The following is a 25,173-nucleotide window of genomic DNA, read 5'->3' as shown; positions in this document are numbered from 1 at the left end:
GCTCCAGCTGGGCACACAGTTCCAGAATTGTGGCACGGTCAAGCCTGTATGTCAGGATGACATGTCTCTCCTCCATTGTCGACAGGTCCACCAGCGGTCTGTACACCGCCATCTCCTCACATGTCCCAGCGGACGGTGCCTATGAAGGACAACAGCGAGCACAGAGTCAAACATCCCAGAGCTACGTAACCACAGCTTGCCAAAAACACGAATCTGAATCCATAGAATGGCTTGTATGAGTGTGGATGCAAGGCCTAGGTATGTGTGACGCAGTAAAAAAAGTAAGGCATGTGGGCCCCTGAAATGGCTGCTGCCTGACCTGTAAAGTGTGACAATGGGATGTGAGGTAACTGCGCTGGTGTTGTACAGCGTGGCGGTAGGCGGTCGAAGACCGCGGCGCAATGCTGCATTGGTTAACATTGGACCCTATGGGTCTCAGGAGCCAATGACAATGTGCACCAGCGGTCGCGGTACGCACCGCCGCGGACGTGACCGCCATTTTCTATCTGTTATATCACTCGATACCTGATCTTCGACAGGAGAGGACCTACACTGCAAGTGCTGCTGTGACCTCGGTCTGGAAGAGACAATGGCTCATGCGACTGGGGAAAGGGCCCCTGCCTTCACATCAGAGGAGTTGGAGAAGATTGTGGATGGGGTCCTCCCCCAGTACGCGCTACTCTACTGTCCTCCAGACAAACAGGTAAATAAACTGGGAGCATGCTGTATGGGCTATGCCTGTGTTGAGTGGGGTGGATGAAAGATGGGGGGGGGGGAGATTGAGGCATGCATGAAACGACGGTGAGTGCATGTGCCACATGGCAAGGGTAGGGATGGGGGGCCACTCACATTGAGGGGGCAGAAGGTAATGACTTTTCTTCTCCACCTGTACATTTCATATAGGTCAGCCCCCACCAGAAGACGGATATTTGGCGTGCCATCGCCAAGGACGTCCTGACCCTGGGGGTCCACCACAGACGGGACACCCACTGCCGGAAGAGATGGGAGGACATTCGCCGCTGGAGCAGGAAGACGGCGGAGGCTCAACTGGGGATGGCCTCCCAACGTGGGAGGGGTGCCCGTCGAACCTTGACCCCCCTGATGTTCCGGATCCTGGCGGTGGCCTACCCCGAGTTGGATGGGCGCGTGAGGGCATCACAGCAGACACAAGGGGGTGAGTACACTCTCATTCTGCTAACTTTGCGCGCAGTGGAGGTGTCTGGGTGGGGGAGGAGGGCTGTGGGTATCCCTAGGCCAGGGCGAGTTCCGTAGGCTAGTCCCCTCCGTAAGGCATAGCCCTGTGCCCCCACCCCCCACCCCCACCTCTGTAGGGTGCCAAGTACAGCTATTCATGGCCCTGTGTCATCTATGTGTGCAGATGTCGTCCATAGCCTTGTAGGCCATGTCCCAGGGATTGCAAAGTGGACCCCAAGTGTGCGGCGTAGTGCAGGGGGCTTCTGTGTCTGTGCTGTCCGCCAACAGTAGCGGGAATGCATGCACTCAACATGTCTTTATTCTGTTACCCCCCCCTTCTTGTGGTCTTCCTGTTCATGTGTGCATTAGCATCATCAGGCGGAGGAGCAGTGGCACCGGAGCACGAGGGAGCTGCATCCCACATGGCCATGGAGGGCCACACTACCGACTCTGAATTCGCCAGTGGGACGGAGGGCGAGGGGAGCTCCACGGCGGGGACACGAGCGGACATTAGTGAATCGGACTCGTTCTCTGATGGGAGCTCCCTTGTGGTGGTGGCAACATCTCTGCCCCCCGAAACAACAGGTACAGCCGCCACCCCACCCCCCGCACCAGCACTGCCCTCCCAGCAGCCCCTCAGCATTTGCCCCGTGCCCGCTCACCCAGGAAGGTGGCCATCTCCTTCGCCCCAGGCACCTCAGGCCCTGCCCCAGTCACCCCTGCTGCCCTCAGTGAGGAGGTCATTGACCTCCTCAGGTCGCTCACTGTTGGGCAGTCTACCATTTTGAATGCATTCCAGGGTGTAGAAAGGGAAGTGCACCAAAGTAATGCATACCTGGAGGGCATTCATTCTGGTCAGGCGGCCCTTCAGCGAGCCTTTCAGACTCTGGCCTCAGCACTGATGGCAGCCATTGTGACTGTCTCTAGCCTCCCCCCTCCAACTTCCTCCACCCAGACCCAATCCCCTGTACCTGTGCCTATCCCAAGCACACCATCAGACCAGCCTGCACACACCTCAACACCCAAGGGAAGCTCAGGCAGACATAAGCACCACACATCCCACAGGCAGTCACACAAGCAACATCCCCATACAGACATACCAACACCCACTGCCTCCACTGTGTCCACCTCCTCCACGTCTCCTTCCTCCCTCCCTGTCACATCTTCACTGCATGCACAACATCTTCAGCCACTATGTCCCTCAGCAGCACACACACCAGAACACCCCGCACACGTGCACTCACCACCCCCACTGCCATTTACACGTCCCCTGTGTCCTCTCCCAGTGTGTCTGTGCCGCCCCCTCACAAGATACACAAACGCAGGCAGCCACCCACCCAACATCCATCCACCTCACAACAGCCTCCAGCCCAGGCACCTGCACCCAAAGCAACCCCACTTACACCTCCTACAACCACAACCTCTTCCTCCACTCCCATACCCACTAAACCTACCCGTCCCACTGCTCCCCCAAAAAAATTCCTGTCCAAACTCAACCTCTTTCCCACAACTCCCCCACCCCGTCCATGTCATAGGATCAGAGCTAGCACCTCAGCCACTACATCACCGGGCCCGGTAGTGCATGTCGTCCATGGTCACTGGAGTGCACCGCCCACCAGGGCAGCCAGTCTGGTACGGAGCCACAGCACAGCCAGCTCCCTCCCCCCCCCCCCTGAGAAACATCCAAAAATTGCCAGTGCCCGGCGGGAGAGGGTCAAGACACCAGGGACAAAAACCCCTACCAGGGGTCCCGGCGGGAGTGTCCAGGCAGCTGGGACACCGGCCAAGGTGGGGAAGGGCCACAGGAGAGCAGGAAATGCTGGGAAGGGCAGCACGCCCGATAACACCGCCATCAGCCCAGCTGGCCAGGAGGGCCCCGCCAGCCCCAGCACAGCTGCCCAGGAGGGCCCCGCCAGCCACACGACAGGTGGGCAGGAGGGCCCCGCCAGGCCCAGGCCACATGGCACATGAGCACCCCGGCATGGCCAGCACCGCTGAACAGGGCACCGCCATCTGAAGCACCGCTGAACAGGCCCCTCCATCTGAAGCACCGCTGAACAGGGCACTGCCATCTGAAGCACCGTTGAACAGGGGACCGCCATCTCAAGCACCGCTGAACAGGCCCCTCCATCTCAAGCACCGCTGAACAGGGCACCGCCATCTGAAGCACCGCTGAACAGGCCCCTCCATCTGAAGCACCGCTGAACAGGGCACTGCCATCTGAAGCACCGCTGAACAGGCCTCTCCATCTGAAGCACCGCTGAACAGGGCACCGCCATCTGAAGCACCGCTGAACAGGCCCCTCCATCTCAAGCACCGCTGAACAGGGCACCGCCATCTGAAGCACCGCTGAACAAGCCCCTCCATCTGAAGCACCGCTGAACAGGGCACTGCCATCTGAAGCACCGCTGAACAGGGGACCGCCATCTCAAGCACCGCTGAACAGGCCCCTCCATCTCAAGCACCGCTGAACAGGGCACTGCCATCTGAAGCACCGCTGAACAGGCCCCTCCATCTGAAGCACCGCTGAACAGGGCACTGCCATCTGAAGCACCGCTGAACAGGGGACCGCCATCTCAAGCACCGCTGAACAGGCCCCTCCATCTCAAGCACCGCTGAACAGGCCCCTCCATCTGAAGCACCGCTGAACAGGGCACTGCCATCTCAAGCACCGCTGAACAGGGGACCGCCATCTGAAGCATCGCTGAACAGGGCACGGCTATCTCAAGCACCGCTGGCCCATGAGCGGCAGGGGCAGTGCCGCATCTGTGTCGGACAGGGCTGCACGATGCACTCTGGGCACCAGGCCCTCTCCAGAACCAGTGGAGACATGCATCCACTACCTCATTCCTGCACAGGAAGAAGCACTCTGGGCACCAGGCCCCCTCCAGAACCAGTGGAGACATGCATCCACTACCTCATTCCTGCACAGGAAGATGCACTCTGGGCAACAGGCCCCCTTCAGAACCAGTGGAGACATGCATCCAGTACCTCATTCCTGCACAGGAAGAAGCACTCTGGGCACCAGGCCCCCTCCAGAACCAGTGGAGACTGTTATCCACTTGAGAAACTGTGGCCTTGCACTCCCCAGGATTGACCGGTGGGCAGACCACGCACTGTATAGACTTGTGAGACTGTGGCTTTGTACTCCCCAGGATTGAGCAGTGGGCAGATCACCCACTGTATTGACTTGTGAGACTGTGGCTTTGCACTCCCCAGGATTGAACAGTGGGCAAGGAGCCCCCTCGTGGATCTGGCGTTGTGCACTCATCCGGCTGAGGTGCCCCCCCCCCGTTACCCCTGAGGTGCCTGTAGTTTTGCTATCTGATGCCCCTGCAGTGTTCTCTCCGTTTAAGTCAGGTATCCGGTGTGGGCTTTGCCCATGTTATTTGGGCCCAGTGGTCCACGGACAATGCCTGGTACAATGCCTGGACTTGTAAATTTGATGTATATAATACTTTTTAGTGTGCATATATTTTTGATTGCTGTATTTTAATATATTTCAATGGTTACAATCATTTCCTTTTGTCTTTGCATTCTTCCAGGGAGTTTGGGGGGTGTAACTGTGATGTATTGGTATGCATTAATGTGTGTGTTGTAGTGGGTGAGGGTGGGGCTGGGTGTGTCGCGTGTGTGTGTCCCTGTTTTTTCCCTCCCCCCTCCCCTGTGTTGTAGGTGCAGTACTCACCGTTGTCTTCTGCGCCGGCGTTCGTGCTCCTGGTAGAGGAGCAGGAAGCCTATCACTGGGAGGATTTGGAGTTCCGGTTCCATGCTGTTCTCATTCCTCGTGGGGTGTGTAGAGGTGAGCGTTTTCCCTTCAAAATGCCTGTTTCCGCCGTGTTTTTATCTGCGGTGCTACCGCCCCGGAAATGGTGGCGGATTGGTAGGTTGTGATACTGTGGGCGGTACATTGACTCCCGCCTGGCTGTTGGCGGTGACCGCCGCGCTGTTTGTTTGTACCGCCCTGGCGGTCGGAGTGTTAAAGTGGTTGTCTTTGTTGGCGGTTTCCGCCACGGTCGTGATTCCATATTTTTTACCGCCGGCCTGTTGGCGGTCTTACCACCGCTTTAGCACCGACCACCAGGGTTATAATGACCCCCTTAATCTGCATCACCATTGCCTTTTCATTCAGCCTTTTCTGCTTGAAATCAATCTCATCACTACAGTATTTAGCGTATTGCAGCACCTCATCAATCAGCTTTCCTTGCTGGCAAATCAAATGATTCTTGATCGTATTGCCAATTTCAGGCTTGAATCCTTGTACAAATCTAAACACAAAGTGAATCATGTCTCTCGACTCAATAATTTATGTGCTACTGTACTGTCTGAATGCTTTCAGCAGTCTCTCATAATATGCATGAACAGACTCCTTTGTTTCCTGTCAATCCTTTGCCAACCAATATCTTTAGGGGAAACTCTAGTTTTCAAAAACTCAATCGCCTTATAATAGTTTTTCATTTTTCATCGCCTCTTCAGACAACGCACCTGTTACTGCATCCCTCTTCGGCTCATGCAATGTCCAATCAATGCTATGCTATGCTTACACTCAAACCACAAATCTGCTGGAACCACAATCTCAAAGTGTTCAGATCTTCCCACAAGCACTCTGCAAGCTTGACAAACCTCGCTGTTTGCTGGTACCATTCCACTGGCTTCTCCCTCAAGTTTGGTTAATCATTTGTAAATGACACTATGTCATTCTGCTCCAAGAAATATGAACAATATTCCCTTCCGGAGTTTCTCTCATTGGCATCATTTTTTCAGCTCCTTCAGCCTGAAGTACATCATTTGAAGATGCAGCTGTCTTCTTCTTCTGATCTCTTTTCTTTGCCCATCTGACTTCCCATTTATCTAATGCTCCCCATGTTTTAATGCTTTGAATCAACTCCTGAATGTAAATATTCATTCCAGGTGATCTCATGTTTGCAATGTCCCTTGCATCAAATTCTAACCTGTAGCTCTTCTTTAACTATTTGTATTTATTCATATTGATTTCATATTTCTCAGCCGCATTAGTTAATTTCTCATAAACATGTACTGCTCTAAGAGTAACATCCTTGCACACTTCAGTCAATTGTTTGGCTGTCAATCCCTGTAAACTAATGTTATTACCATAGTTTCTGGGTACAAACTGTGGTACATTGCATGGGGCTCTCCTAACCTGCTTTTGTGCCATCATAGATGATCCCATTGAGCACGGGGGACATGTAACATCAATTAGTGGACCAACTCCATTATATGTTTGGTTTGAACCAGAAGAATTCATAGGGGTCATGGCTGGCACAGTAGTGCTCAATTTCTCCATTACTGCATTAGTTCAAAAAGGTGAATTCATTGCTGATACTGTATTTGAAATCTGGGGACCACTCTCGTTATTACCCTGGGGGCATACAACGGAACTACTGGACTGATGGTTACAGGGACTTCTGGTCCTGACAAATTTGTCTGGCTTTGCGGGAACATTAATCCTTTACCTTGGCCAGTTAATACTGTACCAAAAGCTTGATTTGACTGATTTGGGGCAACATTCTCTGGTGTCATCACAGGGGAACATATTGGCATTGTCTGCCTCTGATTCACGAATTATGCAGGTGTTTGTACATTAGGTGTGGACTCAAACTGAGTCATTTCTGCATTCTGAATTGGCTGTGGCATAAAAGGAACTGCAACATTCTGAACTGTATTTACATTTGGAACTGTTGGATAAATCACTGGCACATGTGCAACATTTACTGTAGGTACGTTTGGAAATATCGGAACCTGACTTTGTGCAACGGGAGCTGTGGCAACACTCGGGATTACATTCTGATTTACTGATTGAGCTGCATTATATGGTGAGGAACGATTTTGCAACAACTGAGTTATAAATTCATCATCTGAATCACTCTCAGCATCTGCTACTCTTTTATTTTCACTCAATTCCTGTTCTGTATCTTCCTCAGATTTCTTTTTGGCTTAAGGTTTAACACTTACCTCACTTTCTTGAGTAATGGCTGGAAATAGCTTCACTGCATGTAATGTATCTGCTCAGTACAGTCTCGGTTCTGCATCCCACCTAGCTTCTGCTAGTGTCTTCTCTGCTTTCCTAATTCATCTTTCAAATTTCTGAGCCTCGTTTTGTCTCACAACTAATTCCCAAATAGCAAGTGCTTCAAATTTTGCAGGTCTGGGAAGGGGCTTTGACTCATACAACACCCTCTGCAAATTCTCAAAATTTCTCAAATTAAAAGTTCCATACCTAGACAAAGCTAAGGTGCCTTCCTTCTCAGTTATTTTGCACCACTGATTTACCCAAAGACATGCTGAAACTCCTCTCTCTTCCATTAGCTTGAATGCTGGTGTATTCACAACCACAAAATCTATGAAACCAGGAAGTAATTTTCAATCTCCCAATCCTATTCACGAGCTGTCCTCAACCTATGCCAGCGAAGTCTTGTCCACCAATCCGTGTGCAGATTTTCTCACCAACCAACCTATCCCAGCACGGACCAAATGACATCATACTCACTCGGTTCAGCGACTCGTTTCAGAGCTGCCTCACTCACCTTTCATGCAAAAACCTAAATGCAAATATAATGAGCACAAAACCCAAAACCTGTCTGCTCACTACAGGTAGGACTCAAACACTTTGAAGCTGTAGAGAAATTTTGACTGTTGCCTTTCCCACAAACAGCTACTCTTTCGGCTGTGAGTTTCTCACAAACGCAAGGAAGATTTGACCCACAAACCTCACTCTGCTCGGTATGGATCCCCCATGTGCAATCAGGATTCACCTAACACCAACCAGCCACACATCCACTCAAGGAAAATACTACTGGTATTGGCGACAGTACTCCATCGACCAACAACTTATACAGAGACAATAAATAAACCAAGTGTCTTCCTAAACTTGTTTAATACTCCGGAGTGTTAGGCCTTGCAGGATCTGTTACAACAACAACGGCAAGGGCAATTATTGAGCACAAAGCACAGTGTTCACTTGTACTACGCCAACTCCACACTCTCTTACTGGAATACACAAAGTCCCTACTCTATTACCATGGAGTTCACAAACTCCCTACTTTCAGTTCATACATCACACTTCACTGCGATTTGACAAAGTATTGCAAGCACAAAACCCTACTCAAAACACATAACATACACTTGTAACACAAGGCTGAGATTTCATCAACTTTTACACTACACAAAGAACAACTCACAATGTGGGCAAATTCTGGTTCTCCTCCTCACAAGACAAAATCATCCTCTGCTACCAAAACTGCTGGCACGCAGACGATCCAGGAAAAAAGTACTCCCCAATTGTGGTTCAAAAGCCACTGTTGCACAGGTAAGACACCATCACCAAACTCACCTATTGAGGTTGACTGAATCTTTGGACTTGGCAAAGAGTGTAGTAGTCAGAAACGTTCAATCACAAATCAATGACATTATACCATAAACAATACTGAACCCCATAAACAATTTAACACTAAATAAAACTCCAAACTGAATAAAGTTTCAAAGCTTTAATACAACCCCAAAATCAAAGTCACGTAAATGGTGAGAAAAACTAAGTTATAAACATACATGAAAACCATAAGCTGACCGAAACGTCTGAAAAGATTTAACCTACTAAACATCAATATGGTTAGACACTCCAAAAGAATATTATAGATTAGCAACAATACTATATACACATAAATATTAACATTCAAAGCAGAAGATGATGACAGCCAGTAAATCATCAAAATACAATTTAACATTCAATTTCAGATTTCAGATTTCAAAATGGGCTATTCCTAATACTAACCAAAATTGGGACTAGCACGTGTGGGAATGGGCTAACACATGCGGGCAAAAGCAAAATAAGAAGGACAAAAATAATTTGGAAAAATATCTAACTAGGGCAACTCACTATAAAAATATGCTGGTGTAAGTCACTAACTAAGAAAACAAGAGAGCACTTTTAGTTATACCTCTTCTCATGGGACTCAGATGGGAGCAGTTCAGCGGGCAGGGCGGGCAGTTTCTTCTGCCATCAGTTGACAGCAGCATCACGACAGTGCAGAACACGAGCTGCACATAAGACACATCAGCAGTTCAGAATTAGTTGGCCTTATTAGTGCTGAACCACATAAAATAATAGGGCAGTTAACACTATAATGAAGAAACTTTTCAGGTGACTTAAAAAGACAGGGGGGGTCATTCCAACTTCGGCGGGCGGCGCCAAAGTTCCCCCGCCAGAAGACCGCACCGCGGTCAAATGACCGCAGCGGTCATTCTGACTTTCCCGCTGGGCGGGCGGGCGACCGCCAAAAGGCCGCCCGCCCGCCCGCCCAGCGGGAAAGACCCAGCAACGATGAAGCCGGCTCCGAATGGAGCCGGCGGAGTTGCTGGGGTGCGACGGGAGCAGTGGCACCCATCACGATTTTCAGTGTCTGCTAAGCAGACACTGAAAATCATTATGGGGCCCTGTTAGGGGGCCCCACGACACCCGTTCCCGCCATCCTGTTCCTGGCGGTAAGAACCACCAGGAACAGGATGGCGGGAAGGGGGTCGGAATCCCCATGGCGGCCTGCTTTACCGCCGCGGTCAGAATTGGCTAGGAAGCACCGCCAGCCTGTTGGCGGTGCTTCCGCGGTCGTTGGCCCTGGCGGTCCATGACCGCCAGGGTCAGAATGACCCCCGGAGTGTGACAGCAGACTCAAAAAGGGTTCTGAACAGCATTGAAGTTGGGGACAAGACGGACTGGAAAAGACTGACCCCAAATCCAAAGTTTCTCACTAATTAAAATATGCTAAATTAATTTGATTTATCTTTCAGGTGGGCGCATGTTTGACATTAGATTCAGTATCCAATCACTGCAGATGGCACTACCAAATTTTGATAATTTCAAGAATCTTTTCACCAAAAGTGCGTTTCCATCAGATATCTTTACACATGACTAATAAATATTACATTCTCTAATTATTAGCTATTTAGGATCCTTTCTCATGGTAGACAATAAACTAAACTAATTCATTTCATATGAGAACTGCAAATTTCCAACCCTGTTCGACAGCTAGAACAAAGAGTGTTACATTATTGCACATGAAACATGTCTCTTGCCTCCAATACAATAGGACATTCAACATTCACATTAGCAACCTAGGGAAAGAATTCAGGTCAGAGGGGACAAAATAAACAAGTGATTTTCTATTCCTACAGCAAAATGAATTTTCTTCAGGCCTAGTCAAATTAAGAAGCCTTAATAAACATTAATACATTTAATACATTAATAAACCTATTAAGCACCTTAAAATTCATGTATACAAAATAAATCATTTATTCACAAACTTTGTGCATAACATGTTAAAACTAATTTAAACATGCATTCATTTTTCTGCACACATGTAATTTGCAATAATAAAATCAATTTTTTCTAATATAAGTGCAATTAATTCATATTCATTTTAATGCGTCAATTATTAATCTTCATATTAATTTAAAAAATCAACGTTAGCTCATTTTAATACTCTCATGTAATGAAATGCAAAACTTTCATGTTAAAATGTGGTGTAAAATACGAATGGTGGCCACATGGCTCAGCATAATTCAAACGTGCACATTTTACAACTCATTTAGGCCCATATTTATACTTTTTGACGCTAAACTGCGCTAACGCAGTTTAGCGTCAAAAAGTTTTGCGCCGTCTAACGCCATTCTGAAGCGCCAAGCGGGCGCCGTATTTATGGAATGGCGTTAGACGGCGCAATCAGACCGGCGCTGCCTGGTTTGCGTGGGAAAAAACCACGTAGACCAGACAGCGCCGGCGTAGGGGGAAAATGGCGCATGGGCGTCTTAAAATTGGGCAAGTCAGGTTACGTCGAAAAAATCGTCTTAACCCGACTTGCGCCATTTTTTAACGACGCCCATCCCCCATCAACATGACTCCTATCATTGTAAAGATAGGAGTCATGCCCCCTTGCCCAATGGCCATGCCCAGGGGACTTCTGTCCCCTGGGCATGGTCATTGGGCATAGTGGCATGTAGGGGGGCACAAATAAGGCCCCCCTATGCCACCAAAAAAAAATATAAAAAATAAAAAATTATACTTACCTGAACTTACCTGAATGTCCCTGGGGTGGGTCCCTCCATCCTTGGGGGTCCTCCTGGGGTGGGCAAGGGTGGCAGGGGGGGTCCCTGGGGGCATGGGAGGGCACCTGTGGGCTCATTTTGAGCCCACAGGCCCCTTAACGCCTGCCCTGAGCAGGCGTTAAAAAGTGGCGCAAATGCGCCGTTTTTTGCCACGCCAACTCCCGGGCGTCTCTTTTGCCCGGGAGTATAAATACCACGTAAAGGCCTGGGAGTCATTTTTTAGACGGGAACGCCTCCCTTGCATATCATTAACGCAAGGAAGGGGTTCACGCTAAAAAATGACGCACATTCCGGGAACTTTGGCGCTATTCGCCTCTAACGCCATAGTATAAATATGGCGTTAGTTGGCGTTAGTTTTGCGTCGAAATTGCGTCAAAAAAAACGACGCAATTTCGGCGCAAACGGAGTATAAATATGGCCCTTATTTTCCCTGTTAGGCCTTTTAAATGTAGGTTAATTCGTCACCATATGCTAACTTTTATGCCACAAATTTATTAATAATAATTTATGAATAAAATGTGATCTCTCTCAGTGGCAAAATAGTGCCTTTAGAGGTGCTGGCAACTTTATCTTATGAAAATTCCATGTTTTGACTAACATGGGCAAGAATATCAGGCAACAAGTCCTACAACACATATTTTCCCCTATGCTCCATCACAACCAGGGAAGACTCATTCAAAGATTCCGAACTAGAAATATCCGAATATTGATCCTGGCCCTCTCCAGAATGAGAGCTCGATTTCTGTTTCTTCAGAGAAGAGGATGTCTCCAAAATCAATTTCTTGATCCTCTGCTCCTCACCCTTTTCACTTTTTTAGGGGGAGATGCGGGCCCTGGGATGCCCAATGACAAAGAGGTGGATGTTGCATGATTCCCCATACTTCTACCAACAGCGTGAGTTTCATACACCAACCAGCCAGACAACAAATGGTAACTCTGATTTTCACTGTGCAGCTTATAAAGCATACCAAAATAGCAGTTCAAACGAGATACCACCGACAATAAGCAGTTATTTGCAGCTGTCCTCAAACCTGAATGCACTTGCAAGTGACAGCAACAACAAAAACAAGCTGTGAATCGCCTTGAAGCATCCCTGGCATGCAGTATGCAGAAGAGAACCTGCTGACTTATGCACACAGCAGCTCCCAGCATACAGGAATAACCGCTGGCTTTCATCCTGGGCATACACCATGTGGCAGTGGAGGCCCTGAGAGGTTGCAAAGTGTAAGTCCAACCAATTGTGACCACCATAGACCCACATTCCGCAAAGCACACTTGCCCTAAGCCCCCATCGCTGAGCCAAGGTCTTGGACACGGGAACATGTGGCCACTGAGATCACCCATCATACCTCGGTGGCCCGCTCCCTGCTACATGCCGCACCCGACTCAACACCTAGCAGAGCTACAGGCAATCCGTTAAAGACATATGAAGTGGCAGTACACAGAAACACAGCAGCAGTATGTCAAAAGCCCTGCCCCCGCCACCCAGTGGAGCAGGACCTAAGACTTACTACCACCAAGAATCCTCAGTTGTTTAAATCATGCCTTACTGTTCTCAATTCCGAATCAAAGGAGGTCATGAAAGCATCTCAACCCTGCCACTCCCACAGAGCCTAGCAGAGGGTGCAACCATGTGGCATGTTGAAGGAGGCAAAAGGCTGACAGACACTGCTGTGCTCCCCATATCCTGTTGCAGACAGGAAACAAAACGGGAAGCGCTAAGGAGTGGTTATTGTGTCATAGCCCTTAGCCAAAGGGTGGGTGGGGCTAGCAAGCGTATCCTATTTTGTTTCCTTTCTGGGATTGTAAACTACCTCATGTTGTGTATCACTGGGTTGAGGACGAGGGAGGCAGAGGTAATACCCCAAAGGTTGACTACGGAGGTTACTGACTTTGAGCAGTAGTGAAAGGAGGTGAACACCCAAATGAGGGTTGGAAAACTTTTTCAGGTGTATTCCCTCCCTAAATATAATCCTAAATGTACTCCTACTAAGTGTAGGAGTAAAGGAACATTCAGGGTTATTCAGGATGGAACTATGGAGAAAGTACCTTAAAATCCAGGAGAAATGACACCAACCAAATATTTTTCCTGTGCGGTTAAATTGTATAAAAGTGCAAAAATAAGTTAGAGTGATATATAACCTTTCAAAAATACACATGTGCAGGTTCACAGACTGAGGTATAGAATATTTGTGAATTCAGTGCTGGTAAAAAGTGTGCTCCAAACCTTGGAGAAAACCCGAGGAAGTACAATTCTGAATATATATTGTGCATTTAGGTGTATATTTGAACTACTTCATTGGAAAAATCAAGCCTCTTGGCTCCTGGAGGGTTTAGAGTAAAAGTCAATATGTGAATAAGACACATTCTCTTTTCAAAGGGTAAAGGACATAGGGAATCTCAAATAGGAATTTGAGTGCTTTCGCACATCATACGAGAAGCCCATCAATAGTGCTAGGGCCATTTGATGTGACCCTCTGTGGTATCAAGGCAACCACAAATGCATTGAACCCACACAATACGGCGAGAAGAAACCTCTTTTAACACAGCGTAATATCTGAAAGGCAAGGAAGATAACTTTCCTGTGCAGCAAGTATCATACCACCAAAATTAAACACAGTGCACTTCTAATTCTGCAAATTTTCAGATTCAACAAAATTCGAATTCGATGCAGCCTTTGAAAAACCAAGTATATGTATTGCTTTACTTAAAAACGACTTCACCTTGACCATATAGAAGTATTACTGGCAAATCGTCAATAATGTATTTGAACTCTATACTTAAACTGGGTCTTCAATGGCCTATTGACACGTCATTATACTTCCTTTGAGCCGTTTCACAAGAACAGCAAGGCTTTACTGTTACAGGACTGGCTTTCGGGCAGTGTTACCAGTGCGGCCTCACAGGGCGCTGACTTGGACAGGTGGCACTGACCTAGGGGGGAATGGGGTGGGGTTGCAGGGGCGGGGGGGTGCAGTGTTTAGCAAAAACTTAGAACTTTGAAGCATCAGCTGCAAAGTTCCTTCTGCATCCAGATTTCATGCAGCAATAATATTGTCAAGATACCTCTTGTGCCTAATATTCCTTATAGAGGGAGAAATGTGAATTTTGACTAGTGGCAGTTTTGCCAGGCCGTAAAGTTGTGCAGGGGGTTAATGCAGTGCCTAATTTGTGCTTCTTGTTTCCGGTGAGGAGCACTGATACGTATTTTTGAGGCCCGGAGCTTAGTTTTCTGCATCAGGCATTTACTGCGAGCAAAAGATACATATGGGAAAGGTGGAGGAAGAGAGAAAACGAAAAAGCGCTCAAAGGGGAGTAGCTGTGAATGGATTAAAGAGGCCAGAGAAGGCTTTAGGATTAGCTGCCTTGATGTTCAGTGTTTGCACATTTAATTGCACTAACCGCGTGTTTCACAGGAGAGTTTTGGGCACCGGCACGTTTTTATTTACAAATTAAGCACTGGGTTAATGTACCTACTGCAAATAACACATCTGTATTTTATGTGGATAGCTGAGTGGATTAGTAAAGCCAGCCTTTGCCAGCGCATTAAAACAAATGAAATATATGAGAGAGAGGGGCTATGGAGAGATGAGGGGCACTTTTGACAGGTGGTAGCAAGGAATCTGAGGAGGAAGGAGGTCATGTGGTGTGCCAAAAAAGATTGTCGCACAGGGGGCCACCAGTGCTAAAGCCAGCACTGTACTGTTATACAGCGCCGGGTGGATCTGTGCCACAGAATTGTCATACTTTGTTTACTAAAAAGTTACAGCTGAAGCTGACAATTTAAAATCACTTTCCTAGACTCCTTCTCTGCATAAGGAAAAATTAATTATTTTAAAGTCATTTAACAAATTCGCATGTTGTCTGGCATCACAATTTTAGTGTTTACATGCAGCTCGCTGTATAAAATTGTAGAAGATCTAATCCAAACTAACAGACGCTTTTCTAATATTTGCTGTCCTAGGGTTCACAATTAGTAAACAACATCCTTCCAAATGTTGAAAAGTTCGAAGGTAAGCTAAAAGCTTAACTCTCTTTTGAAAAACATTAGCTCTACACTGTTAAATCTACCATTGAAAAAATGAATTACTAGGCCTTTGTGTCGTGAAAAAACGGCCTAGATTCACGAAAAATGCCCCGCGGTGTGCGGAAATCAGAATTATTATGTTGTGGGAATAGAAAAATAGCATTGTCTGATATCTGCGAAGAACTGCACACCAATGACATCATCCGTGATACGAATGCATGTAGTGCTGTGCACACTTTACCAAAGTGCCAAGAGACAAAAGTCCTGAGGGAGTTTAATCTTATTCGACATTTGCACTTGAGGGAATACCCTAAGAACAATTGTTATTTGACTGCCCAAGGATGACTCGCATAGTAATTATGGGATATGTTAAATACCTCAACATTTTTTAAATGTTGGTAGGTTAAACCTGCAAACAATTAACAGAGAAAAACAAACAGTATTTATCATATCTAGCGGATCTTGCTGGTTAAACACCAAAATCCGAATGCTATTTTCAACAATCTTGTAATAGGTTCTATTTATCGCACCCGACAAATACCGCACCTCTTGGTGCTGTTAATTATCTGGTGCACTAAATAGCACCTCCTCTTCAAACCAGCTAACCAGGGCCATAGTGTAAACGTAACTTCCATGTAGAGAAATGAAACAATGTCACCCATTCAGTCGCATGCCAATTGTTAGCACATTATTTTTAATTTGGCAATAGCTTTCCACACATAGCCAGGTGCTCTTGTGTGGCGTTTATTGATATGGTTTTTGTTTGACAATTCTATCTGCGTTTGCAATGTTCCGCTCAAATTGTGCCCCCATTGCATAGCTGATCAGGGGTTTGGTGGGGCGGAACACAATGCGTTTAGCACCACCCTCGCATGAAATTACAAGAAAACGTTTGCGCTCGAATATGGACTGGTACAACAATTTGAGCCTCCTTTTTTACCGGGAGCGCCCTCGCTGCACAGTAGCAATGCCAGGCCTTAGTTTCTATGAATTGGGGGCAGAAATGCGATTTAATATGCTGCATGCTTTTTGGGACACTGACAATTTAAGAAGTCTAGGAGTTTGAAGCACATATTGCAACTGAAACTCAAAGTGTGTAATAATAAAATATGTGATGTTTTTAATGAACAACCAATGTGTATGAGGAGGGTGAAAACCTTTTTTTTTTTTGCCTGCTTTGAACAGACTGCTTCAAGCCACGCTACTGCTCGTAGATATATAATTAGGAGAAAGCACAATTTGTTCCCTGGTGAAAGCTACCACAAAGGGGCAGAGAGAGGACTCATTAAAAACAATGATAAATGAGCATAATAAAAACGCTAGTCTTCCTCTCCTGTGTAATTTGCACCGCTTGCCAAACTGTACTAATTTTCTTCTATGGAGCCCATTCTTACGTGATTCAAAGCTCCGTTATTTGAGTTTAAAGAGGTGGGCACAACTATGTTGTTTAGCCAAGTGAGACGAAAAATCATAGCGAAAGACATCAAGTTGGAATTAAAAAAAACTCTGCAAGAAATGTAAGAACGCATTCCTTTTTACATACCATACCTCCCTGCCAGTGCTTAAATTGTAAATAAAAAGGTGCCGGTGCTCAAAGCTCTCCTCTTAAACACACGGCTGCCGCAAATAAAAGTGCGAGCACATAATGCTGAGGCAGTGTAATCCTAAAGCCACCTCGGGCCTCTCCAGTCCATTTACAGCCACTCCCTGCCCCTTTAGCTCGCTCTATCAACTTCCTGCATTTCCCCTTTTTCGTTTTGCTCTTCCTCCGTCTTTTCCACGTGTCTTTTGCTCGCATTAAATGCTTGAGACAGAAAATTAAGCGACGGTACTCAGAAATAGGGGCCAGATGTAGCAAAGCTTTAGCGAGTCGCAAACGGCGAAAATCGCCGTTTGCGAGTCGCTAAAGCCACTTTGCTATGTAGAAATGCATTTTGCGAGTCGGAACCGACTCGCAAAATGCATTTCCGACTCGCAAATAGGAAGGGGTGTTCCCTTCCTATTTGCGACTCTCAATGGTATGCATTTTCATTTGCGACCGCGATTGTGGTCGCAAATGAAAGCGCAGTTACCATCCACTTGAAGTGAATGGTAACCCAGGTGAAAACGGGAAGGCGTCCCCATGGGACCCCTTCCCCTTTGTGTTTGGCCCAAAAAATAATTTTTCAGGGCAGGCAGTGGTCCAATGGACCACTACCTGCCCTGAAAAATACCGAAACTAAAGGTTTCGTTTTTTATTTCAAAGTGCAGCTCGTTTTCCTTTAAGGAAAACGGGTTGCACTTTGAAAAAAAAAGACTGCTTTATTTAAAAGCAGTCACGGACATGGTGGTCTGCTGTTACCAGCAGGCCACCATCCCTGTGAGTGCCCTGAATCGCTAAGGGGTCGCAAATTGCGACCCGCCTCATTAATATTAATGAGGTGGGTCTTTGCGACCCCATAGCGACTCGCAGAAGGTGTCTGAGACACCTTTCTGCATTCCAAATTGCGAGTTGCAATTTGCGAGTCGCTGGGACTCGCAAATTGCAACTCGCAATTTGGAACCTTGCTATATTTGGCCCTAAGTGCCGGTGCTCCGCACCGGAAACAAGCACAAATTAAGGACTGCTCCCTGCCTGCCCCAGGTCTGTTCATTTCGGCACGTTGACTCTCAATATTTTTATTTTCAGCTGTCCCTTCGAATATTTCTTTTAAATGATTATGTATATACTAATAATGCCACTTTGTAAATGTAAAGGCCACTAGGGTCGAATACAGAAAGAAAAAAGTGCAAATGGATGGAGGGAAAAACCGAAATGAAAGTAAATCACACCACATCAGTTTACACAAGCAAACTAGCGTCCAAGCAACTGCTAACTTGTAGCATGTAGACAAAAATGTATCAGCAGGCAGCAATCTGACTAATCTCACACTCAAAGACAAGGCTAATTATTTTGATAGCTTAGAGCAACACATCCTCCACATCAACCTCCCATTTAGAGTGAAAGATTTAAAGAGCCTTTGCTCTCCCACTCTCTTGATACCTTCAGACGCTCACCCAATTTAGAAACAAGGGGGCGGTCATCCTAGGTGGTCCTCGTACAAACCTGTTCTCTGCACATGTCTAAATTAGTACAGATAACACAAATATTTCAGTAAAAATGTACTTTCCCCTGGATGGTATCTGACGGCCTGTTTATGGCATAATTCGCACGACCTGAAGTTGGAAACACAAAATCCTTTTTTACAAAAATGCACAATGTTTATTGTACATTGCTCATAAAACACGATATGCAGTGAATGTGCTTTCTCTTTCAGAAAAGATTGTATTCTCATAGGAAATTATCAATGTACCAAGAGGAATTTTTCTCCATTAGGATGCTTCTTTTGTTTGATAAACGTGTCTTACTTGGTGCAAATTAGGCCCCAGTGAATAATAGAGGTGTTTCTTTCTCAATAATATGGCTGTCACGAGAAAAAATCAATTAAGATATACAGTTAATGATTTTATAGTACATTGAAGGATTATTTGCATGCTTTGAAATAAGAACTGCAATCGTATGTAAATTTAAAGCTGTGAAACCATCTCGATATTTTATGTACAAATTATAATGAGTGCTGCACAGGCACAAACTTTTTTCTCATCAGACCTTGACCCAGAACATGAGGCAAAAGGTAAGAAATTTAGAAAGGGGGGGATGAAAACGGAAACAGTGAGAAAGGGAGTAAGCAGGAATAATAAAGAACCTGCAAGAGTGCAGCACGAAGGGCAGATAAATAAGGGTGGTGGAAGAAAGTGGCCTACATTTGAATCAAAATTAGACAGCCTTGGTACACATAAACTCCGGCAATTGATAACTCTTAGGGTAATAGAAACAGTCATTCACAATTCTAAAACTCAGCTATTCACGGGAAGAGGTGATCGAAAGGACTTGTCAGGTCGCTTTGATAGCTTAGCTTGGTTAAAGGCTTAATAGCAGCTGCATTCAAGAACAATAACCAATCCCATATGGCTAGCAGAACTAGCTACCAATGGGAAACAAAGAGATACAAAGGACCAATCAGAACACAATACACCTAAAGATATACCAGGCTTGACTGCAAGCAACCCTCTTTTCTTGCTGCTCGCAGTCAAGATAAGTATATCTTTTTGCCTTCAAATAGTTTTAAAGTGTTTATTATTATAGTGTTTAAATTTGCTGGTTATATTTATGTCTTTCCGCGTTTCTCACACGCACAACCTGTGTCATTAAGTTTGCTCAAGTTACTGTTGTTCGTTTTTCTCCTCGCACGCGCTGCGTTCCATCTGTCGTTTCGACCATTTACCTCACGCTTTTCGCACTGTTGTTGCTCAATCTGTGTGCTCCTTAGACGCTCTGTCAGCCTTGTGTTTGCCGTGCTTCGGCTGTAGGCGTCCTTTGCTTTTGACGCGTTCTTCACAAAGGCTATTTTTAGCCTTTTCTCTCAAGTAGCTCTCTTTGCTTCACGCTTGACTGCTGTTTATTGTGGCAGATCTCCACCTTCCTCCGGAGACCTCCTAGAGGCGCAGCCTTCCTCAGTGGCAAGTTCTGACTGGCAGAAGGGTTTGTTTGTAACACACCCCTCTTCCTGGGACCTCCCTCTCCAAAATTATACCTTTTTCCCCCAGTTTGCTCGTGTTTTACCAATAAAATGGATTTTTCCTTGACGTTTGAGGAAAATAATGATTCTGAAGAAGCTTTTTCAGATAACTTGAATAAGTTTATACAATCTTCAGTGGCAAAGGCAGTTTCTACCTCAATGTCTAAATTTTCTAAACAAATTGAGAATACTGTATCATCCTGTCTTTCACAATCTCAATTGGCCCTGTCTGCGGGGGAAAGCAGAAAGCACAAACCCACTGAGGCTTCTAATGTTAACCAGTCCAATGTCCCTTCTGCGCTGCTGAGTGGTGAGTCTAACTCACACAGGATGGAAGACGGAGTTCCTCACAGGCCTCCTTTCTCGGAGGGGAAAACTCTATGGGTTCTAAGAGTAAGGCTAAGACCAAACATTTACTCACAACCCACAAGATTGTGATTGACAACAGATAGACTGCTGTTTGGAGATTCCTTTATAAAGGAACTAAGTAGATATGTTACAACCTTCGCTTCTTTGGATAAAGCGCAACAATCACTCAGAAAAGTTTTTAATGCGCAGGTTTTTGCTAGGGCCGGTAGAGGAAGGGGTAGCTCTACCGGCCGTTACGCCAGATATCAAGGCTACAGAGGCTCCTTTAATTTGCAACTACAAGACTTCCGTCCTCAATTCTATCCCCAATGATCCAGAGGCTTCAGGGGCAGAAACCAGCATAATTCCAAATCCATTACACCCACAGGTGAGTTAACTTTCTGGCCATCATTCTATGGGGGTCGTCTAAAATTCTTTCTCCACTGGTGGAAAGAGATTACTTTAGATCCCTGGGTTCTCGATACTGTCAAAGGCTATTCAATAGAATGCCACGACACCCCCTTTCAAATGTCTCGTCCTCCTCCTCTAAAATTCTCAACAAACACAGCAGCCCTGGTTTCTTCGGAAATCCAGGCCCTTCTTCTCAAACGAGCCATCCAACCTGTTCAACCTCATCATTCAAGTTTCCTAAGCTCCATTTTTCTAGTGGTCAGGAGAAACAAGAAGATCAGACCAGTTATAAACCTAAAACAATTCACTCAATTTGTTGTCTATCGCCATTAAAAAATGGAAACAATTTTGCATCTCAGAGATTCTCTTCTCTTGAACGATTGGATGGTTCATCTAGATCTTCAAGCCGCTTATTTAACAGTACCCATTCATTATTCTCACAGAAAATTCCTTCAGTTCCAGTGGCATCATCAAACCTATCAATTCACTTGTCTACCTTTTGGTCTTTCTTTAGCCCCTTGGTGTTTCACCAAGCTAATGAAACCAGTAGTTGCTCATCTCAGAGCTCAAGGGTTCAGATCAATCATTTATCTAGACGTCATCCTTCTTATGCATCAAAACATGTCCACTCTTCGCTTTCAACTCTCTTACACCATTTCCCTCCTGTCGGAGTTAGGTTTCATAATCAATAACGACAAATCTGTCCTAAACCCATCCCAAACCACGGAATTCCTGGCATTTCTAGTGAATGCCACTCAAGGTACTCTTCAACTCCCAGATACCAAAATAAAATCCATCAAATCAGAGATAATCCACTCTTTACAGCACACTTCTTTCTCCCTAAGGTCCCTTGCAAGGATTGTAGGTCTTCTTTCCTCCTCGATTCAAGCGATCTTCCCGGGATCCCTTCATTATCGAGCGCTCCAAAGATTAAAGATTCAGCATTTGCACAAAGGTTTTGCTCATTCAGATTCCATCCTTCTCGATCACAAATCCCATACAGAGCTTTAATGGTGGCTAGATCACCTGGAAGCCCGGAACGGCAGGACTATCTTTGCATCAGCCCAAGATCTTGTATTAGAATCCGATGCAAGTCTAACAGGTTGGGGCACAAGGTATGGTCAAATATCGACTGGAGGCACATGGTCACCTCAGGATTCTTCATTGCACATCAATTGTTTAGAGATGCTTGCAGGCTCCTTTGCGATCAAAAGTTTGACCAAGGACAAAGTACTATTTTTGGTCCTTCTTCGTATGGGCAACCTCTCGGCTGTCAAGTACATAAATCATCTCGGCGGTCCCAAATCCAAACCCCTGGCCGAATTAGCCAAACGTTTCTGGGAATTTTGTCTTCACAGAAAAAATTCAATTCAAGCAGAATATCTGCCAGGTTCTCTCAACTCAGTGGCAGATTGGTACTTGCGTCATCTCTCTGATTACAGCGATTGGAGGCTTCATTCTTCCATCTTCAATTTGATCTATCGCAAATGGAGTCCTTTTCAGATAGATCTCTTTGCGTCTCGCCTCAACTCACAGCTCCCTCAATTCTTCAGTTGGAGGCCAGATCCCCAAGCCCTAGCTACAGATGCTTTTCTTCAAGACTGGTCAAATTCAACAAATTATGCATTTCCTCCTTTAATTATGATCAACAGGGTTCTTGCACAAGTAGGCGTCAGAAGGCCACCACAGTTCTAATAGTCCAGTTTTGGCAGTCCCAAGTTTGGTTCCCTCCTCTTCTCGAATTATCCAAAGACTTCCCAGTCCTTCTCCCCTCCTTCCCATCTCTTCTTCTCAACCCTCAAGGTCTTCCCCCCGATCTGATCCTCAACAAATCCCTTCTTTTCTCAGCCTGGAAAGTGTCAGGTCTTCTTCCTCCTATCTAGGAATGTCACTCGAAGCTTCAACCTATATTAACAACTCCTGGGCCCCAGGTACATCCAAAGTACAAGTCTGCTTGGTCAATCTGGTATAGCTGGTGTCTGGGAAAATGTAGTAATCTCTTTTCAGCAGATTTAAGTTTAATAGCTAATTTTCTGGCTTCCCGAGCTATCTCTAATAAATCCTATAGTACTATCAATCTGTATCGGTCAGCTATTTCCCTTCATCATCCCTTCACCAATGGTAAACCTGTTGGCGAACATCCTGTAATTTGCCAGCTATTAAAGGAAGTAACATTTTCCAATACTCCTCTTCCTAAATATACTTTGTGGGATGTTAACCTTGCTTTACAAATGTTTCTATCTTGGGAAGATAATGACTTGTCACTAAAAACGCTTTCTGCTAAATTAACTATGTTGCTGTGCCTTGTTTATATTAAACGTCTTTCAGATGTCAGGGCTCTTGATGTTTCTGCTCACAATTTTACCCCTACAGGTGTTCTTTTCAATGTTTCTAGACATACAAAAACCAATATCTCCTCTGTGTTTTATCCTTTTTTCCCCAAGTATCCAAAGCTATGTTTGGATAACTGTTTAAAAGTTTATGAACAAAAGACTATTGATCTCAGGACATCTTCAGCCACTCAACATTTAATTTCCTTCAGGAAACCCTATAAACCAGTTTCTTCCCCCACCTTAGCTTGTTGGGTCAAATGGATTATGTCACATGCAGGGATTGACACCTCTAGATTTGGAGCCCATTCTGCTCGGGGTGCTATGGCGTCCAAAGCTTTCTGTGCTGGTTCCCGTTTGAAAGGCATTCTGAGATCAACAGATTGGTCAAATTATGTTACATTTCGTACTTTTTATTATAAACCTGTCAATACTGCATCTTCAGTGGTAATTGATATGCTTTAGTTGATATGCTTTAAACAAACATAAAAGGAGCCTCCGGTCTTGTCATACAATGTAGATTTTCCAAATAATTATGATGGAAAGTCTTAATTTTATTAACACGGAGGCGAGTATTATCCCACCACATTGATGCTAACTTTATTTTTATATCCCTCCCTTTAGTCTCTACCAACACCCCAGTGAGCTCTGGATAAATCCCTCCATTCTTATAACCTCAGGAATCACATGTTCTCTCAGTCTGTGTTTCCTTCGGATTGCCTCAACTTTCATTCCATCAAGACAGTGCCTGCTTTTTTTCTGGATTGGTTTCAAGACTTGTTTGCTCTAATTTTAGCTGCCTGTGTAATTGCTTGCATATTTCCAATGTTTAAATCCTTTCAATGACTTCTCGCAGAAGAAAAGAAGGCTGCTTGCAGTCAAGCCCGGTATATCTTTAGGTGTATTGTGTTCTGATTGGTCCTTTGTATCTTTTTGTTTCCCATTGGTAGCTTGTTCTGCCAGCCATATGGGATTGGTTATTGTTCTTGACTGCAGCTGCTATTGAAATTAAAGCAGGAAAAGTACATATAATACTCACCTCCGTGTCTTTAATAAAATTAAGACTTTCCATCATAATCATTTGGGAAACCTACATTTAAATTAGTTATGAGATAAACAACACACCGTCTTTCATTAGCAATTTCGTAAAATGGTAAAAATGTATTAACAACAAACTACTAAAATATTAAGTCAAAGAGGATGAATTAATTCAAGTTGAAAAAATAAAAAAACAAGCACTTGCAATGCAATGGGTCTTGCATTTGCTTGAGTTATAGCTATTGGCGCTGTAATACATAACTGGACTTTTATCGCCACATAAATTGGCCAATCCTGCAGCAAAAGTTGCTCCTCTCTGCCACATAATTCCAGTGTCCCTGTGTATGGGTAAAACAAAAAAAAACATAACTACCTCGAATGGAGCCAGTTCTACATTTCCTTGTATTGTAATTAAAGGTTTTCTCGATGGGCGATTGGCTGAGAAAGGTGCACATACTGCCAGGTAGACATTTCAATGGAGTTACTAATTTTTGCAAAAGTCGCATTCTTAGAATGAAATGAGAAAATGATGGATTCCTATTCCAAGTACGAACTGGTACTGAGCCTACCCTAATAATGAAAAAAATCAAAATCTAGGTGCAAGGCCAGAAGGTTAGCACTCCTCTTGACAAGGATGGAAGAAAAAGAAACAACATACGCCCATGCAGCCAAAGTGGTGAGGCTAAAGATAACGAGTTAGAGCTATTGACGTTGTAAATTGCTAACTGGACTTTTCTAGCCACATAAATTGAAAATGAAAAGTAAAACAGTTTACACAAGCAATCCGATTCAAAGCGCCATGGCCACCATGAGCGCGAAGGAGACACACAAAAGGAAAAATGAAAAGTAAAACAGTTTACATAAGCAAGCTGATTCAAAGCGCCATGGCCACCATGAGCGCAAAGGAGACACACAAAAGGAAAAATGAAAAGTAAAACAGTTTACATAAGCAAGCTGATTCAAAGCGCTACAGCCGTCATGAGTGTCATCGGGAAGGAGACCCACAAAAAAAAGAAAAGAAAAGTAAAACAGTTTACATGAGTAAGCCAATTCAAAGCACCATGGCTGCCATGAGAGTGAGCCGAAAGGAGGCACACAAAGGAAAAATGTA

General features: G+C 45.4%; 1 pseudogene; it reads left to right on the top strand.

The window, feature by feature from the left end:
- Positions 1 to 24,652: 24,652 nt before the first annotated feature.
- On the top strand, positions 24,653 to 24,799 carry LOC138283124 (U6atac minor spliceosomal RNA; annotated as a pseudogene).
- The last annotated feature ends 374 nt before the right edge of the window (positions 24,800 to 25,173 follow it).

The sequence above is a fragment of the Pleurodeles waltl genome, chromosome 2_2 (genome assembly GCF_031143425.1).
Source record: "Pleurodeles waltl isolate 20211129_DDA chromosome 2_2, aPleWal1.hap1.20221129, whole genome shotgun sequence".
NCBI classification, from domain to species: Eukaryota; Metazoa; Chordata; class Amphibia; order Caudata; family Salamandridae; genus Pleurodeles; species Pleurodeles waltl.
This window is presented reverse-complemented; position numbering and strand designations above follow the sequence as displayed.